We start from the raw sequence: 12321 nt of genomic DNA, 5'->3' as shown, positions 1-12321 counted from the left end.
GACAAATTTCGACACAGGTCTTTTAAGGCAGATCAAATTCTTTTCTCTGTATCACAGTTTCCATCTCATATTCTTCTGTTTCTATAACAATGTCTTACTGGAATACTCGCCGGAGGCCATAGTTTTAGAATTAGTCAAGAAAAAGTGTTTGTAGTAGTTAGTTTTTGTCATATTGGTTTCTCCCGAACAAGGCGATTCAGCTGAATCTCCCTATGTAATTTACCCAACACGAAAAGCCTTGAAATACAGTGCGCACGGTATTCACATTCTCTCCCTCTTTATGCGCAAACTAGTAGTCCTACAGAAGAAATGAACGGGACCTTTTCGTATAGGCTAAAGAATGGTATACCTAAGTTTATAACAATTGTAGATTTATAGAAAACGTTTGACCATTTTTATTGGAATATACCCCCCTTATTTCTGAACGCAGCAGCGGTAAAATACTGTGAGCGAAAATTTATCTTTTACTTCTACAGAAACCTCGTTGGGCACAAAACAGAGCAGTGAGTGAGGTGATAGTGTGGGAATGTTATGGTCTCTCTCCGATGTTATTTGATCAGTACAGACTTTGTAGTTATATCACACTTGGCTAAGGACGTAGAGATCATCTGAGCGCAATTGGTAGTGTCTTGAAAAGAAATTACAAGACAAACGTAAAAAAAAATAACCATACTGTAAGGCAGTCATGAAATCGTACAGTGCTGACAGATTTAGATTAGTAATTGACATTATAGAAGTAGTAAAGAAGTTTTGCTGCTTGGGCAGTAAGGTAACTGATGAGATCCAAAGTAACGACGTGAAATGCATCCCAACAACAGCAAGAAAAGCGTTTCTGAAATACCAAAACTTCTTGACAGTCAGCATAAAGTTACGTGTTACGAAATATTTTCTGAAGTTATTTGTCTGGAGCGTACCCTTGTAAAGAAGTGATACGTGGGCGTCGACCAGTTCATAGAAGAATTTTTCCGCAAGTGGTGCCAGAGAAGTATAATGATATCTGGTTTGTGCAGCGCTCAACTGCGCGGTCGTCAGCGCCCGTACAAAGACCCAATTTTTACACAATCTCATTTTCTATACACTCCAATATAGCCACTATCACGAATGATGATGATGAAATGATAAGGTCAACAAAAACACTCAGTCCCTGTTCAGAGAAAATTCCCGCCAGGAATGGAAACAGGGACCCCGCGATCCACACGCAGAAACACTAGCCACTAGACCACGAGCTGCGGACCCAGAGAAGAATGTTGAAGATCATATGGATAACGTGAGTACGAAATAGAAGGTACTGAACGGAATTGTGGAATAAGTTAATTAAAGACAAAATTTAATTAAAAGGAGGTCGGATTCTAGTAACTACCCTTTCTTCTTTTAATAATTCGTGACAGCGTTTTGCAATACGATGTACTAAACTGGTAGCTCGGTAATATTCACATCTGTCAGCCCGTGGCTCCCTTGATAGACATCAATGCATCGTCAATTTGAATTGGAAAATAAACGGATCGGTAAAATTTGAATATGAACATCAGGATTGAAATACATTAAGCAGATTGAAACGGATGTGGACTGCAATAGCTACGCAGAGATGAAGAGGATTTTATAGGATGGATTAGCGTGGATTTCTGCATCAAACAGGTCTTCAGACTGCAGACAATAGCAAAAGGAGTAAATTCATACCACAATGTCCGTGGGTGACGTATGCCTTTTGGCGATAAATCAGGAAAATTTAGAAAACGTGTAGAATGGAATATATGTAGTCTTTTGCACAGGATGTGTGCTACGATTAAACCACTCTACTACAAAAGGTGGTAACGAGCCGTTCAGCTGAAAGTTTCCACACTCTTCAATATAAGAAAAAATACAGTAAATAAAGAAATGAAAGAATTGTATACTGTAGAGCCGGTAAAGCTGCAAAGGAAAATCGAAGCTAATAATGTTACGTTAGCTGAGCAGAACAATTGAATAACGTTCTCTTTCCCGAAAGACATTTGCAAACTAACAAACAACATCCATGAAGCATAGAATCACAACATAGGTTGGTAGCACGTTGTAAACAATCGGCAGTCTGGAGAAGAGGAAACTGAAAAACTTTAGGTACGTGGTGATGGTAACCAGAAAAAGGCTTGGTATTATGAAGATCGAGGAAGATCGGACAGAGGCTGAGGTCAGTACACAATCCTTACCATACGAATCGGCTAGTTAATAGGACTCCTCAACTGCATTTACGAGGGTTGTCCAGGAGGTAATTTCCGATCGTTCGCAAAATGAACACCACAGGGAAAACCCCATGACGCTTTGCATAGATGTGTTGAGTAGTAACTCCAGTACGACCGTCGATCGCATGAAGACGCTCTTTTCAGTTGTGAGCACACTGTGAAATCTCCCATTCATTCCTTATCACCTCAGTGGTGTTACCCATTGCGTCATGGTGTGGTGAGCCATCAGGTATAACTTCTGGTCATATCTCATAGTGATTGAGGGAACTCGAACGGCACATCATGTAATGGACGTGCTACATGATCATGTGTTACCTTTCATGCGACAATGTCATGGTGTCATTTTATCTGGACATTTGTCATCTGCTTTAGCATGTGTCTACATGACCTCTCAGCATGATGCTGACGTGGCCCGTGGTCAACAAGTTCTCTAGATTCTGTCCCCAGTCCGAAATGTCTCAGGCCAGCTCAGATATCAGCTCTGTGCCAGTTGCCATCACACAGGATGTCAATGACTAGTTATAACTGTAGTGAGCCGGATTGCTGCAGAAGACCAGACAATGGTGTTACAACGCAATTGTCAAGCAAATCATTGCCTGCATACGGGTGGGGGGGGGGGGGGATGCAACATTATTCTGATAAGTAGGATCATACTGCAAATTCCTTGTAAAGTTGACTCGAATCTGTAATCAGTGAAACAACGTCACATACACTCCAAACCACTGAAGTTTCATTTCGACTCCATTCCTTAAGAGTTTTTCAGAGGACGTGCAGCTGTGTTGCAATGGTGGAAAAAACTTCCGGGGGAAATAAAAACACAACATGGGCAAAAACAGGGTAACACTTCCGCTTTTTCAGTATTGTTGCCAAGAATCCTTATTAGGAAAACCATAACCTGTTGCTTCCTTGTACAGTTATGTAGACTGATACATATATGTGTATACATATATACCAAAAAATAGTCTACACAACTGTGTAGGGAAACAGCAGGTGACGTATCGCTAATAAGGGTCCTGAAACGTTCCCCAAAGCCAGACAGATATGGCGTAACGTGCTGAAGTGTTTGCCTTGCACGAAAGGGCTACCAAGTGTGAAGTCTTACAGAGAACAATGCACCAAATCAGGAACACCTGGCGACAGTAGAAAGAGACACAGGCATTCTAATTACAAACACGTTACGTTGTCAGTGGGTGTTTGCTACCTTGATAGCTAGGAGCTCTGGAATGAATATCTCAGAAAGTGACCATAAACTTTGTTAGGAAAACAAGGCTCAGTCGCAATAAGTTGTCATGCCTCCAGCTGTCTCTTCTGATTCCTAAGTGCCCTGCAAGCAATTATTACTACATGCACACGTGGTTTGTTCAGAAAATTCGGGAGCATTCGTAATTTCGCACCAATGGTGTGTTGGTGCGCAATGCGGTTGGCATTCCTGAACACGCCGTTGTTCAATGTGTTACTGCCAGAAGTTCCATTGTTGCATGTCTATTAGCTATTGTTCAATGCTGTATTAAGTTGTGTCACACAGTTTTCGAAATTCGAGATGGCGGAGTTAGACGAGGAATGCGTTTGCATCAAATTCAGCTTAGAACGCAAGGAAACATTTACAGGGACACACTAAATGGTGCAAGGGACTACGGTGATGAGTGTTTAAGTCGTACTCGGCGCTACGAACTGTGCACACGATTTAAAAAGGGCCGGAAGGAAATTAAGAAGGATCGTAGTTCAGGAAGCCCTTCGACGTCTACCGACCGACGCTCATGTCAGAAATGTCAACGAAATTCTGGGTGCCAATCGAAGACTGGCTATCCGAGAGATAGCAGAAGATTATAACGTTTCAGTTGGATCATATCGTGAAGGAGATGGTCTGAAATTTGTGGGAGATAATTCATGGCCGGCACGAAACCGAAATCACTGTGCTGCCTCATCCTCTGTACTCTCCAGACCTTGTCCCTGCCGACTTTTTTTCTACTTCCAAAGTTGAAAAGCCCGTCGAAAATGATGAAGATTAGGAACGACAGACGATATGGAAAATTCACAGACAGCGCTTCACCCTATCCAGCAAGAGGCGTACTAAGGCTGATTCAGGTAGTGAAAAAGGCACTGGGAGCGGTGTATCATTTGTGGAGGAGAGTATTTCGAAGGAAACCGTGCACTATAAGTAACAGGTTAAGGTTACAAGTGCTGGCACCTATCGATAGACCTCCTATTTGGCAACAGGCATGATTCTGTATACGTACAGTGTTCAAGCAGGTCGATACCTGTGGATTAGATATTCACTGATCGCGACTGCCACGATTGTCAATGGAGCAGATGGATCTGGCTGCTGCGTTGACAAGTTTTGTCTCCTAGGATTGCGATAATCTTTTGCTGTAGTGTTTGATGGTGTCGAATACGGAGTGCTACACACAGAGCACAGGTTCCTGGAACCCGCAATACAATATCCAAAGTTTTGCGGTACAGAGAAGGACAAAATAGAAATTATGGCCCAAGCAAGAGCCATCGTCTTCTACTCCACTGGAGTGTGCAGCAATGGGGTGCATTACACGAATAGCGGCGGACACTCCAAGACATAGATGACTTTACGGAATATAAAGAGAAGCAATTATACATGCTTGGGAATGGGGAGGAACCATACGTGTAGAAATGTGGAACGCATCAGACATCAGGATGCAAGAAACATACATTAACATTTATACCGTTGGCACACGAAATTTTATACATTGTGCAAGGTTAACAATATGTGAAACAAATGTTGAAAACTTACTGTTTCATTGCGATAGAGATTTGTTTAAATTAGTTTATCAGATTGTTGGTACTCTCCCCGTAACAATGCTTCCAACATTTATGAACTAAATACAGCTACAGTAGATGGTAAAAATTGCTGCCCCGATTTCGCAGTATGTCTAATATGGGTCTCGTAGACTGCCTCACTCATTCAAAGATTATGGGCAAGGTACAATCTCACACGCTGCATGTAGGATTTCCACTATATATTGTACAAAATGTACCTGAGTTCCATTATTCAAATGGCTTCACATGAAGAAGTCCAGTTGGTTCAGGTTACGGGTCTCAGGGGCTATGTTACAAAGCCATCTCCACCAATCCAGTGATCCCTTGACATCAGTCCACTCTGGGTACTGTAAGCTCATCAGACATTTGTTGATGCGCTACCTCGTGCTGGAGCCACAAACATCAACAGACTGCAAGTGGCACACACTCCTACAAATTCATTCCGTGGATAAATGTTATATATTGCACAATGATGTAGCCTGTGATTTGAGGGGGTGTATGTGGAGCATAATCGAGTAATCATGGAATATGCGAGCCTATGCACTGATGGTGAACTTTATTTGACGATGTTGTTAATGGGTGGTGTGTGGGTATATCTCCACTCACACATTGCATTTGTTCATGGTGAACTCGCTGTCAACAGTGATGTATGTCTTGTCCATGGGCAACACATTGCAGCCTAATATAGCTGCCTTGTGCAATGCTGCAGGAACCACTCTCCAAACCCTCACCTGGAGCAAAATCGTGGACAACAGTGCCATTATCTTCTGAAGAAGGAATGCATACCTTCCCTCCAGATGCCACACCCACCAAACCTCTTAGGGGGCGATTTGCATTGCATGTGCCTCAGTGTGGGTGACTGCAGATGGGGCAAGTGGAACCTCTGAAGGACATTCTCTGCAAATCGTAGCGTGTGGTTTCTTCTGTGAAACAATATGAAACCACCCTTTCCACGCAGATGTTGAACGATGGCTGCAAATGTGGTGGTGCTGCTGACGCCTATTAAGATATCGTTGCCCATGTATGCTTAATTCTGCATGTACATTGCCTCTCGCCTCACCATATCTGAAATGCATGTCATATTACTTGGCCCAGTGAAAGTCTCCACGATGCACTGCACTAACATATGACAAACTATGACTGAGCACAGTGTTTCAGTCCAAATGTTTATCGTTCTCCATTCCCACTACCACTGTTAGTGGTATCTACAGTGTTGGTTTGACAGGCATAGCCGCGTTCAGTGCCATCTAATTTTCCGAATGCTGCCAGGTATATTGAAAAATGTGCTGGCCATAATCTGCTCCCTTAAAACGTCAATCCTGACGCTGGAGGGGAGCCATGCAGTGGGCGCCAGCGCCTATAACTTTGGGACTCCATAACGTCTCTAGTTCCAAACACGGTTTCCTACCCTTACTTTATTCATCGTGGCATCTTTTTTATCCCCTCGAAGGCTTTTTGCGTAATCTTGAAAAATATTGTATATGTACTGAGTTAAAAAAGCCTGCAGCATCAGCAAGACACGGACATAACTTTGTACGTATACTCACAATCGGCAAGTATGTAAATGTTTAGAATCGCAGTTCTGTGTCACAGGTACAACGACCACCTGAGTGCATCAGAACTTTTCCTGTTTAGTGTTGTTCAAAAGCCTAGTGTGGCCTGTAAGGAACGTGGACTGCATCACATGTTGAGGGACCAATGTGCCTCCAACATCAAAGCTACATGCTTCCCCCACCAAGCCAATAATGATTTTTGCGACAGTCGCACGTTTTGCTGTTTGGGAGCAATACTTGTGGCACTGCCGTCGTTGATGTCTCGTACTACACTAACCTGTCTTCATTTCTGCTTGATGATGCTATTCACGGTTTCACACGTACGATACTTGTGCTGCACGTGGCAGTAAATGTAAGACAGCACTCAATAGAGCTGCACTGCAGCAGAGCGGCGCGGCATGACGTTGCTCTATTTGGTATACCGCATTTAGTCTGCAGTGGCTCAACCATACGTTGCAACCTTTGTACATACGTGCTTCTGCAACCTCCGAGCAAAACGGACAAAAGCAACATGGACGTGATAGTAATTTCTTTGTTACGTGATGTAGGCGAAAAGTTCGAAGCAAATGCAAGCTACAAAATGTCATTACACTTTGAAATCAGATTATAAAGAAGGAAAATATCACACACTTTTGCCACGAGTTAGAAAGGTTCCCGAGATATATCATTCGTACTTTAGAATGTCTCAAGGTAAATTCAGTGATTTATACAAACTATGAAGTCCCATATAGCAAAAGAGAAAATCGATAGCCGCTGATGAATAACACATTGTGACTAATTAAGTACTTTTTATTTGTTACACAGTTATATATTATGATATATGATATGTAACAAGTAGCGGCAGTAGAAAGGCATCCGAAGTTCCGATATATTTTGGTTGTTTATTTAGATTTCCCTCCCTTACGCATTGAGTACCCTAGTCCGTTCCCCTGGAACAGCCACAGATATTTGTTGCAGTTTACTAGAAGAAATGAGGTCTTTATGGATTTCCGTACTGTGATGTATTGATATCGGTTATTTTGCGTTTTGAGAAAGTTAATTTAAATCAGATGTAGATGGTATCGCTTCGTGAAATTCTTTAGACGAATCATAAGATGGAGATGGAGCAGCTTCGTATGTTACTTTTCTGGCTTACCCAGTGCATGATGTCGAGCGTCTCTGTAGAGTCTCGTATTCTACATCTGATACTACATAGAAAATTTATTTTTCGCCTTTAGTCGTAGCTTCAGGGGCAAGGCTTTGACGGAGTCAGCCATAGGTCTGTAAATCCAATGTACAGGGTTTCGACCTTCTGTTGTTGCGGGTGTATTTGCAGCAGACTGGGAATTTAAATAATTCTGTACAGCACTGCCTACTGGTAAGTGACGCGTTATCTAGGTTTTCCTTGCAGTAATATTTCTGAACGTCAGTAATGTTGCCGATGAAGAACCCAGTGCTGAATTTAATGGCTCAGGAGAAACTACCATACGTCCAGAAGACAATTACCATTAGTAATATTATCATCACTAGCAACGGACTCAGCATCTTCATTCTTACTCTCTGTAAATGTTGCAAGCTTTCTATAAAACACTATCTGTACGTGAGGAAACTGAACACATTGATTCCAAAACATCCTCACGTAACATGTACTATATAGATTTTGTTGCTGAGTAGAACTTACTGTTCTTCGGCTCAGAGTTGCTCACTTAAACACTCTAGTGAAATAAAATTTTAAACATCATTGGATTCAAAATTTGAGATCGAGTGAATGAACGTAATTAAACGCCACAAGAAACTCATCATGTACTTAGTGAGTACTAATTATCGTAGTACATAACGAACGTTGCGTGATGTGAAGTGCATTATTTGGCATGGGATTTCCACAAAAAAAATTAAAAATAAAAATTACTGCTCTACTGGGAAGAAAATAACGCTCCACAATCTTGACTAAACACTATTTGCACAAGAATGCAAGGAAAGGTCTGCTCTCAGATATAAGGGACTTACCTCATGCTCAACGAACTGTTTTTGCGTCTGGAGCACTTACGTTCTCGAAAGCAAATACAAATCAGCAGATGCAGCTGCTAAAGTTAAATAATCCACTCTAAGTGGGTTTGTTAGTAATAATCAGTCACATCGTGGGGTGTAAGATGTAAGGCACACACGGCAATGTCTTCACAAGTTCAATATGAACCATCGAGGTGGGATTTATTCCAAAGAAAAGCTTTCTTGGGAAATCAAACTCTGATTATTATGCAAAAAACAGCACAATATAAGAAGACTCTAACAATTACAAAATTCTTTCATTGCAACAATTACAAACAGACCTTTAAAATTACACCAAAATTTTCTTAATCAATATGAAGAACGATAACGTATTATAAATGTGTTTTATCTCCATAATTAAGTATTCAAAATAGTTTCTCCACGATTCAGAAATAACAGATCACTTTCTCTGATAAACTCAACTGCTCACAACTATGCCTCAAATTAGAATGTCAGAGCGTTGCACAACAGATTGACTAGCAAATCAACCACAAATAAAAATAAACACAAAGTCTAGGATATTATTCACTACTCATGCAATGCGCAAACTCATCTTTGTCCCAGTACAGTAAAGGTCAATTATTTAAAATGGCAAAAAACATATGAGAGCTTTGCTCTCTTTCCTGAAAATACGGCCGTAAGAACTCCATTTGACTTTCATATTTCCCTTTTTTACTTTTAGTAAGAGCACTATTAAACTGACGTTTCTTTACACGAGTGTGATGGCTGTTTCAAAAAGCTTTCCATTTCGCTTTGCAATAAATATCTGCAAAAAAATCTTAATTTTGTTTCCTTTAGGTACCTTGCTACCGGCGATTCATTCAAAACCGTCGCTGAATCTTTTACTTTGGGATATAGAACCACAGAAAAACTTATACATAAAACGTGGCAGCATTGAGGGACGTGTTATCCAAGATGATGAGAGTTGGAAGAAACCAGAAAAATACTTTTCGAAAATTTGGAATTATCCCAAATGTATTGGCGCACAAAGTGGAAAGCGCATACAAATGATCTTGCCTCATGTCGCATTAAATGGAAAGTACATAAAAATGATCTCGCCACCAAAATATGGCTCGCTATATTTTAATTAGAACAAATGTTTCTCTATTGTCCGACTAGCTGTAGGAGAAACAGCCTATAAATATATACAGGGTGTTTCCGTAAGGGCGTATAGAAATGTAACAGGACGCAGAGAATACTCTGCGGAAGCCAGCTTAAGGAGATATCGAAGTAAACTTTGTTAACCGCTCTTTCTAGCATCACTATTTTCGAGCTTATTTACAACTCACAGACCTACATGTATACACGTACTGTGCTGTTTATTTACATGTAGATTCTTTATTTCCTGCGTGAAAACTCGGAGGACAATTCTGATCACTAGGAAATCATGATGTGAGCTTTGTTTATTTTACTTGTCCATAAGGTAGCGCCGGCAGGGTGGCCGAGCGGTTCTAGGCGCTACAATCTGGAACCACGCTAGCGCTACGGTCGCAGGTTCGAATCCTGCCTCGGGCATGGATGTGTGTGATGTCCTTAGGTTAGTTATGTTTAAGTAGTTCTACGTTCTAGGGGACTGATGACCTCAGACGTTAAGTCCCATAGTACTCAGGGCCATTTAAACCATAAGGTAACACTGTTGCATTGTATCTACATTGTCTCTTAAGAGAACGTGCTATGAATCAATGGCAGACTCATCCATTATCCAGTGTTATTCAGAGACGTACAGTACAATACGATGGAGCGGTACTGGTATAGTTTCGCAAACTCACTGACACGCACCTCGTGTATGGGGAAGTACATCACAGTGCTCTCGTTGCTGTAAGGGTGTACAGGGAATGATGTTCTAATAACAGACATAATCCGTCGCGAAAAGTGTTTATTTCTCTCGATCGACGAATGCGGGACACTGGTTCATTGGAAAGAACAGATGAGAGACCTGGCAACATGAAGACCACTAGCACACCCGATTTTTAAGAGGAAGTTCTGGAACGTTTTGTAGCGGATGCCACTGAAATTTCTCGTAGTATAACACGTGAAATGATCGCTGCAGATATTAGTGTGTGGCGAGTAGTCCAAGAGCCACAACCCCACCCACGTCACGCACAACGAGTCCATGCAATGCTTCTGACTGACGTTGTACCATGAATCGTATTGTATCAGTGGTTGCTCCAACAATAGATTGATCGACCTGATTTCCTCCATATCGTGCTGTTTAGTGACAAGGCCTCATTTTATCGGGATGGTATTTCGAACAGTAATAATAGCCATGTGTGGGATGAGCAAAACAATGTAGTGGCAGCTAAGGCTCTCCATCTAGAGCTTGCTGTTTAGCTTACTGGGAATTATATGGATCACTGTGTCTTTAAAGGCTCATTCTACCAAGCTCTTTGTAAATTTATCCAATTTTTTTATCACTGAAACAACAAAAACCCAATGACTTCATTTCGGTTCCTCCTCTCTTCCTTGGTAGAATACTTAACTTCTTTTTTCAGTCAGTAATTGATTTCCATAAATAACGCCGGAAGATCTTCATGAATCATACAAAATCAAATTTCGTGTGTGATAAATGAAGTAAGTGTTGTAATTCTAAGTGCACTAAGATTAAAAAAATATAATTGCTCAATAGAATAGAATTGTGGTGGTATATTGTTACAAAAGTCAGGGAGAATTTACATCTCGTCTTATACCCATCATCTGTAATGAAGAACGAAAAATATAAACGTGCTATTGTACTTTACAAGCTGAAGTAGTGAAGAAATTCTAGGATGTTTCTCTTGGAAGCACTACTGTCACAGTGATATTGTAATAGTCAGTGTGCGAGTTAAATAAATGCCTAAGCTGAGGATATGTGTGAGCCGGCCCGTGCGGCCGAGAGGTTCTAGGCGAGTCAGTCTGGAACCGCGCGACCGCTACGGTCGCAGGTTCGAATCCCGCCTCGGGCATGGATGTCTGTGATGTCCTTTGTTAGGTTTAATTCGTTCTAAGTTCTACGGGACTGATGACCACAGATGTTAAGTCCCCATAGTGCTCAGAACCATTTCAAACATTTCTGATATGTAATCTGTGATCAATATTTGAGTGAATCATGCGAATATGTTAAAATTTCACATATTCTAACCAACTATGTTGTGGTGACTCCTCGCTACCACAAACGTTTCAACTAAGACGTCTATACCAGTCGTTGTGAGACACATGGTGGACATAAGTGAGCAGTAAACAATTCATAATCTCCCTTAACAGCCCCGGAGAACAATTATGTGCGCAGCCCTCCCAAGTTAACGACTGAATAGGCGTGAGTCTCCGGGGCTGAAGGGCAATCAAATTTAACGACAGTGTTTGTCCTCCAAAGTGTCTGACATTCCGTTATTAAGCTGTCACGGCAACGTGCAAACTGTTACCACTTGAGTAACTTCTCAGTCTATTAACGATGCTTACAGTAGCCCTACCGACCCAACAATGACAATCGGTTATCACGCCGAAGATTCATTCTATCGCTCTTAAAATTCGTAAATGAAAGGAAAACACTCACTCGAATGACACCTTTGCAATGAATGTGGTTTGCACGTAGTGTTTGCCCCAATTTATCTGTATTCCATTATAAAGATAGTAAGTATATACAGCACCAGCAGTTTTACTTCCAGTTCCAGATAAAGGCAGCCTCCAGTCTCTTGAATAAATTACAGTCTTTAGCAAAATACTTTAATGTTGATACGCTATGTGTTTAAATACCGTTTACA

This window comes from Schistocerca gregaria, chromosome 4 (genome assembly GCF_023897955.1).
Source record: "Schistocerca gregaria isolate iqSchGreg1 chromosome 4, iqSchGreg1.2, whole genome shotgun sequence".
NCBI lineage: Eukaryota > Metazoa > Arthropoda > Insecta > Orthoptera > Acrididae > Schistocerca > Schistocerca gregaria.
Note: the sequence above shows the minus strand (reverse complement) of the source record.